The sequence below is a fragment of the Nannospalax galili genome, unplaced genomic scaffold (genome assembly GCF_000622305.1).
Source record: "Nannospalax galili isolate Female #2095 unplaced genomic scaffold, S.galili_v1.0 scaffold716, whole genome shotgun sequence".
Taxonomy (NCBI): Eukaryota; Metazoa; Chordata; class Mammalia; order Rodentia; family Spalacidae; genus Nannospalax; species Nannospalax galili.
In genome coordinates this window covers 2,973,723-2,982,339 of record NW_008339517.1, presented here as the reverse complement: position 1 = coordinate 2,982,339, position 8,617 = coordinate 2,973,723, and the positions used below count along the sequence as shown (strand labels likewise).

The 8,617-nt window shown below is 38.3% G+C and overlaps 1 pseudogene; it reads right to left on the bottom strand.

The window, feature by feature from the left end:
* Positions 1-7,820: 7,820 nt before the first annotated feature.
* LOC103735124 lies at positions 7,821-8,297 on the bottom strand (annotated as a pseudogene).
* Positions 8,298-8,617: the final 320 nt, after the last annotated feature.

Genomic DNA, 8,617 nt, shown 5'->3' with positions numbered 1-8,617 from the left:
CCCCCCACCTCGGCCAGAACCCTCCTTCCGCACAGTCCCTTGTGGGCTGGACCCATGAGGAAACCTGCAACAGAGGCAGGAGGGAAGGGTATACAGGGAACCTAGGGGATAGAGGGAAAGAAGGAGCTCAAGAGAGGTAGGACCAAAGGAGAAGGGTATTAGTAAGGGAGGAAGGTGGGAAATGGGGGAACCTTAATTAGGAAAACCATGATGGAGGGGTGAGACAATGTGAGAGATAAACAATGACTAGCTAGTTTTGAAAACCAGAGAGAACCATATTATTCCTACAACCTACTGACAAATTATACATAGCAAATAAAGTAATATATGTCTAGGTAAGTTTTATCTGAGAACAGCTGGTCTTTTCCCAAGATTTATCTACAAGACACACAGTAATTAAAAATACCAGACTGGTATAACTAACCTTCTTGGGTGTTTGACATACTTTGAGGTCTATAATAATTTGGTCAGAGGGACATAAAGGACACATTTTGTTCCTTGCCCTCCTAGGTCAACTAGTTCCAGGGAACTCTGAGCATCTCTCAAAATGTCCTATAATGGTGGCGGGTCACCTGTCTTCTTGATCAAAGAGGCCGAGGAGACCCCACCAGATGGACTTGAACCAGTGTCCTGTCTATGGAGAGGAGGGTTAACACAGAGGAATCATTTCCTCCATGCTTCCAAGTGAAGCCAACCATGGTGGAGCAGGACCTTTTTCTTATCTTCACATAGGCAAAACTGGTAAAAGGAAGGAGGCAGGGACTCCTCCTAAGCCCGTGTGACCCCTGAGGAACAGATCCTCAATGGAACTTAAGAGTAAAAATAAATCAGTTTATCTGGACCACCTGTATGGCCTTAAACACCCAAAAGGAAAGCATAACCAAAGATTAAAGGGGCCAATATAATTTCATAAGAGTCCATATGTACAGGTAAAGGATACATAACAAGTAACATAACAAGTAACAGACAAGCGATACCTTCTTTTGAATTGTTGGCCAGGGTGGCCAAAGGGATTCCCAGATAGTAACCCAGCATAAAACTGGGACATTGAAAAGCAGACCCCAATCTTATCCAAAGGAATATTGACAACTGATTACCTCTAGGTGAGGAACAGCTGATCTTCCTAAAACAAAGACCTTTAGATAGGCTGAATAAATTCACCAGAAGAGCAAGTAGTGGGGAATGATTGGGGATGATGACAACAGAGCAGACAGTAGCAGGGATATCAGAGTTTATATAAGGGCTCTAGTGAGGGGAGGGAGGCTATGGGAAGTTGGTACGTGGGAAGTGGGTGTATAAATAAAATAAATAATCCTTCAAAGCATAAAAATTTGCTCCTTAATAATTAGTAGATGTGAAAAACATTGTCGGGGGTCCTGCCCCGAGACAGGAGCCAGGGAAAGGGAAGTGAGCTGTCTGCCCCGTTACCCGCAGCCTCCAGCAGAGACAATCAGACACAACAGGGAGCCAGTCAAGAAGGAACTCGTTTATTGCAGGCATTACAGGGCTTATGAAGGCAAAAACCACAAAGGAAAATCCCCTCCCCAACCAAGAGTCCAATCATGTTAAAGGTCAACTTGAGCATGCAGTCTCCTCTCCATAGCACAGCATAGCTTTCATGAAGTGATCACGCTCTGCCAAGATGCAGGGAAATGGCAGGAGCCAATTAGCGATTCTTCAAAACAAGTCTGGCTGTGCCCCAGCCACTTCCTCTAGGAGCCAAACAAGTCTGGTCAAGCCCCGGCCCTTTCCTCTAGGCGCCTTCTTGCCTTGCCCCTGGCCTCAGGCCCCGGCAAAACATTACCATTGAAACCTTCCTGATTTCAATGCTTTACATCCATGCTCAGATGCCAAGGAGCTCAGAAAGTAACCAACTGTGACTAGTAATAATCAGATATATAGAGATTAGAAACATATGTGCATCTTAGTGTTAGCATTAAAAATGAGTTTTTCTTTATGTAACACTATATTTTAAATTGAAATGGAAGATTTTTTTAAAAGTTAAAACCTCATTTAATTTTATGTCTTATAGGGTTTTTAAGGAGTACAATATTGTATATCTGTATTAATTCAACTGTAAACCTAAAAATTACAGCCAATTTTGAAAGAGATGCATCTTAGCTCTGGAAATTGTTATTGAATATGTCAATGTTGTTGTAATGAAAGGCTTCGTCTAATTATATGGTTATTAAATAAATATAATAATAGAAAATAAATAAAAATGAAAAATTAAAAAAATCTACATGTAATGAAAGCATTTTATTTATGCTTCTGAGAGGTTCTCAAGAGACACATGTTTACCTTTATGAGCTAATAACATAAGGAGAATAAACTATCCTGCAAGTTCTTTGAAGTCAGGGGCCAGATATTTCCCTCTTTAATGCACATGCTTAAAATCACATAAACAAGGGCTGTAGAGATGACTCAGGGCTTAGGAGCATTTACCTCTCCTGCAGAATACCAGGTTTTGGATCCCAGAACCCACATGACAGCTCATAACCACCTATAACTCCAGTTCCAGGAGATCCAATGCCCTCTTTTGGCCTTCCTGGGCTTCTGCACATACATGATACACATAGACTCACACAGACTCTCATATATTGATGTAAATCAATAAATAAGCCTTTCAAATGACAAAATATGTCATTTTCCATCGATGCAACTCTAACAGCCAACAAATCTTCATTACATTCCTAGCACAAAAGCATACTTCATCTGCATATCAGCTTATGTTTGTAAAGACAAAGGAGCTGGCCTAAATATCTGTAAAAGGAGAATCTCTTCTAGGATACTAGGCTATATCATACCATCTGATTTTTATCCAACAATTGAGAGGAAAACCAGAGGACCAAGAATGAGTGAAGGCCAAGCTTAGACTTTGCTCACTAACTTGTTTTATTGATAACCCTTTTCATCTAGTATCTAGCAGCTGATTTCATAATCACTTGTTAAGTCTCTGCCTTGACTTAGATATTTTAGTGGTACTTTGCTTTCTTGAATTTAACTCTATTTTATGAAAGGCTAGCTAAATATATATATATATCTATATATATATATGTATCTCACTGCTCTAGACACACTGTGTAGAATATTCCCTTATTGCCTTTTGGGGCTAGAAATATCATCTTTTGCTTACAATTTCATTTCAATATTTATGAAGGGATCCACTAAGTAATCATTTAATGTGTTTCATATATCCATCACAGCTCAAGCTGGTTTGCTTGTTTATTTGTAATAAAATTTAATGCATATTTTATTCAGATAAAATCATTCATAATTTTAAAAAGATTTATTTATTTTCATTTTATTAGATAAATGTTTGCTTGCACCTATGTATATATAACATTTACATGCCTGGTGATTGAGGAGGCCAGAAGAAGGCATTGGATCCTCTGAAACTGAAGTTACAGGTAGTTATGAGCCATCGCGTGGGTGCTGGGAACTTTACTTGGGTTACCTGCAAGACCATTCAGTCCTCTCAGCATGTGAGACATCACTCATACCTCAAATTTTCCATATTTGAAATAGACAATCCTGGGGCTGGAGAGATGGCTCAGCGGTTAAAGAACACTGGTTGTTCTTGCAGAGGACCCGGGTTCGAATCCCAGCACCCACATGGCAGGTCACAACTATCTGTAACTACAGTTCCAGGGGATCTGACAAGCTCTTCTGTCCTTCGCAGGCATTGCATGACACAGGTGAACTTACCTACATGCAGGGAATACATGCATACACATGAAATAAAAATATTAAAAATATTAAAAAGAAAGAAAGAAAAGAAATATGCAATCTTGACCTTCCCAATGACAGTGTAGACAGTAAAACAATTAGTAAACCATTTAGTGGTCTTACTTTTAATGATGAGGAAAGTTCATGAGACTCTTTTGTCTTTCTTCCAAAACCAGTTCTTTCTCATAAACATGAGATGTATCTAATATTTATATACATATATGATATGGACATATATGACCCAACTATAAGTGATCGTAGTAGTAAGCTTTTTTAAATAATAAGCCTTTCCCACAACAATTCTAGTTAAGAAAGACACCATGAGGATGCTGGAGAGATGGCTCAGAGGAACTGAGTTTAATTCTCAACGCCCACATCAGGCAGCTCACAACCACTTGTAACTCATGTGATAGTGTATCTGATACCTTCTTCTGGCCTTTGCAGGCACTTGCATTCATAAACACATACCTACAAAGAGATACACACAAACACACAATTAAAAAATTAAAAATTATGGGAGATGCTGACACCAGTTAAACAGGTTAGGATTAATTTTTTTCATTTACTTTTATTTTCTGTGTATGAGTGTTTGAAAACATGTACAGATGTGCAACATGCATCAATGTCTTTGGAGAACAGGAGAGGACATTGGATTGCCTAAAACTGGAGTTACAGAGGGTTGTTAATGGCCTTGTGGGTGCTGGGAACCCCCTCTGGTCCTCTACAAGAGCAGATAGTGCTATTTTAACTGCAGATCTATCTCACCCACTGCAGCAGATTATGATTTTATTTAAATGCATCTATGTCAATTGTGTTTCTGTCTATGCATAACTTTTAGACCCGAACCATCAGTAAACAGCGGAAAATTATACCTGCCCTACAAACTTTCCCTGAGTGATGCAATACTATCCACTATAGTGTAGGACTCTCTCATGTGTCCATACCTAACATATGCAAATTTTATGACTGTAAAACAATGATAACAACAGCTACAACTCAGAACTCTCAGTGAGTCAGAAACTTGTCTAAGAGGGTAAGCCTAGCCATCAGTCCTATAAGGAGGACACTATTATCCAAACAGGAGAAACTTGGGCCCATCCTGGCTAAACAATTTACCAAAATAATACAGTGTTTGGAATTGACAGGCAAAACTGCAGGTGAGGCAGACTGACTCCAGTGTACTTTACTCTTCACTAAAACTCAGTGTTGTGCCTCTTGTTTGAAAAGTGGGCAGTGAATAAGTTCAGAGACAAGTTCCTGCCTGAGATTCTGAAACGAGGCAGAAGTTCTGGTGGATTACCCCTCTGTTAGGAGCTTTAGCAACTGCAAACTAGCCATGTGCTTCTCATTCCTTTGTTCCTACTGGCTACTTTGTTGAACTGATTTAAATGAGATAGATTAGTGCCAATCTATGCTTTAAGTGAAAAATGTATTTTCATACAGCCTTTACAATATTGATTTTAGACCTATAGATTGTTCAGATTGAAACTATTGAAATTCATGGAAAGGAATTAGAAATAGGGTACCAGTGGGGAAGGGGGTGTGAGATGATTAAGACTGATTGAGTTGCTCTGTATGAAATGGACAAAACTTCAAATAATTTTTTTAAAAATTATTTTCAGAATTAGAATGAAGAAAAATTGATGAATATTTTCTCAATGACAACTTTGTTCAAAATAAAACATCATTTCACTTTTGTTAAAAAATAAGTTTAATCAAAAGTTTATTGAAAGTAACAAAAATAAATGAAGACTAGTATAAGCTAACAAAATTAATTAAACTAATAGAAATTGTTTAATTTGAATTTAATTTCACACTATGAAATTTTAATATGATTCCCTAGAAAATGTATATAATAGTGGTGATTATACGTTAATTTAAAATCTCTAATTTTATTTATTTATGTATTTTAACATGTTCTTAAAAATACTTATTATTATTTTATGAGTATGATTGTATTGCTTGTATGTATGTAAGTGCACCCATGTTTTTCAGTGTCTTTGGAGGTCAGAAGAGGGTGCCAGATCCCCTGGAACTGGAGTTAGGATGGTTGTTAGTGTCATGTGGGTGCTGGGAATCGAAAATGGGTCCTCTGCAAGAGCAGCCAGTGCTCTTAAGTGCCGAGCGATCTCTCCAGCCCCTTTTTATTTATATTTGTGTGTGTGTGTGTGTGTGTGTGTGTGTGTGTGTGTGTGTGTAGAACAAACAGTGCATCAGCTGTCCAGTTTTATCATGCTTTTCATATTCCTTTGAGATATGGTCCTTCTCTGAATGTGGAGATAGACTGAGGGCCAGCAACCCCACCCCTGCCATGCCATGCAAGTACTACGGCCACACCCAGCTTTTTACAATGGGTGTCTGTCCAGCATGTGAAGATATGAACTTTGATCCTCATGGTTCTCCAGCATGTGCTCTTACTCACTGAGTCATTGCTCCAACCATGCCCAAATCTTTAATTTTTGAAACGTACTATTATTCTACAAAGGTAATTCCCATGTATTTCTAGATCCATGTAAACACTTTTCCATAACTTTATGTATAAATGCAAATGGATGGCTTTAGTATGATAAGAATTTTAAATTAGATTAAATAGTTTCAATGTATAAGAATCAGATTTCTCAAAGTTTTGGAAGAAAATCATGGTGAGTAGTTCATAGCTATCATAATTCCTCTCTAATGTATTCCAGGGACTACAAAGTGTGCTGTTCTAACCGTGTGTGCATATTTCTCATCTCTTTCTTATTTGAACACTGTTTTTGTCACCAAAGAAGAAAGCCAACTTCAAGATTTGTGGAATTTTCCTAATCCCTTAAAACCTCACTCTCTCCCAATAGGCTTAATTAAATGAACAGATATTTGATCAAAGCAAGGAGGTATAACTTTCATAAAGTCTGAAGCCTGGGGACTTAAGGAATGTCAGTGAGATTGGGTTTTGTACTGTGAGCCTATTATAGAGGAGCCATGAGCCACTGAGCAGTTTAGACTTTGCATGTATGTCCATGTTTATATCTGAAATGAAAGGAATTCCTCCCAAAGTTAAAGGTAAGGACACAGTTACACATCGTGGGACTTGACTCAGTGACTTGCTCATCAGGGTGCCCTTCTTAAATACTGCTTCATGTTTGCCTATGTTTGCATCTATTCAAAGGAAGAACTGGATGACACTAAGCATGGTGCACCAACACTTAAAGTTCTCCAGATCATGGGAGGAATTTCCCTTCCTTGAGTTTGCTAGGACAGTACATCAGACCATTCACAAACCTTTTTGAAAGTAGAGGGTGGTGATGTAACCTGTGGGAGGCTGTAACTATGTACTTCCTACTTTAATTACTTGGCCTGCTCTTTCCACCTAAGCTATACCAAAAACTTCCTGATTTTTGAATCTCAAAATATGCTTTTACTCCTATCATGGCTTTCCTCGTAAACACATTCCCACCGACAGATGGTCCGACCTTCATCTTGACTTCATCTTCACTTTCTTTCATGCCTCACTGAATACGTACGTTTTCAGCTCTACCTGGGCATGCGTTCTGAGTCTGTTTAAGTATCTTTTGCTTTCCATTACCATTTTGGCTCAGCCACCATAATATACTGTCTGCTTACCTTTCTCCATGTTTCTTTTTTATTTTTTATTTAATAACCACATGATTTGAAGAAGCATTTCACTACAGCTTTAATATATGAAATAACAATTTCCAGAGCAAGGATACATCTCTTTCAAAAGTGGCTGTAAATTTTTAGGTTCACAATTGAATTAATACCATTATACAATATTGAACTCAGTATAAACCCTGTAAGACATAAAATTGAATGAGTTTTTAACCTTTAAAGAAGATCTCCATTTCATTTTAAAATATGCTGTTTCCTACAGAAAGACTCATTTTTAATGCTACTAACACTTATATGTTTGCACATGTGTCTCTAATCTCTATGTATCTCGTTACTACTAGTCCCAATCAGTTACACTAGGATCCTTGGCACCTGAGTATGGATATAAAGTCATCAGGTAGATTTCAATGATAATGTTTATCACCTCTACTAATTAACATGAAGTAAATTTTATGCTTCTTCCTCAAATATAAGTCCTCACATCACTGGTTCTCTTTGCACACCTGGGCTTCCTCCTCTTCAGTAAAGTCATTTTTGATGTTAAAGGTCTTGCGAATCTCCTCAGGAGTTTTCCCCTTAATTATATTGAGAACAGACTTGCATGTGACATCAAGCAAACCTTTGATGTCTAAGTAGTTTGCAGCCAGAATAAGTTCAAAAAGTGTTCCTTGGTCAACTTTCAGGAATTCTTGGCCCAAAACAGGGACATCCTCTGTCCGCTTTTCTTTGTTCTCAACATCCTCAGGAGGAGGAGGGTCATCCTTGTGGTGGGTACACCACTGAATGACCTTTCTGAGTATTGCTGCATTGACATTTGGTAGAGGAACAGGGTCATCATCTCCTTGATCATCCATTCCCAAATCTTCCAACATGATCTTGATGGTCACCGATTATTTGGCAATTTCTACACCGACTTCAAATATCTCTCCGTCAGAACTCTGCAACTTAATTGAAGACATCGTGCTCAGTTGCTAGACCATGGGCCCAAGGCTGACCAGAGCAAGGAAGCACCCACACCAGAAAAGCTTGTTTATTATTTTTATTTTATGTGTATGGGTCTATTGCCTGCCTGTCATGGGGCTTTTGATTGGCATTGCATTGAATCTATAAATTGCTTTTGGTAGGATGGTCATTTTCACTATATCAATTCTTCCAATCCATGAGCATGGGAGGGCCTTCCATATTCTGATGTCTTCCTCAATGTCTTTCTTTATAGATTTAAAATTTTCATTGTAGAGGTCTTTAATGTCTTTGGTCAGGTTTATTCTGAGATATTTTA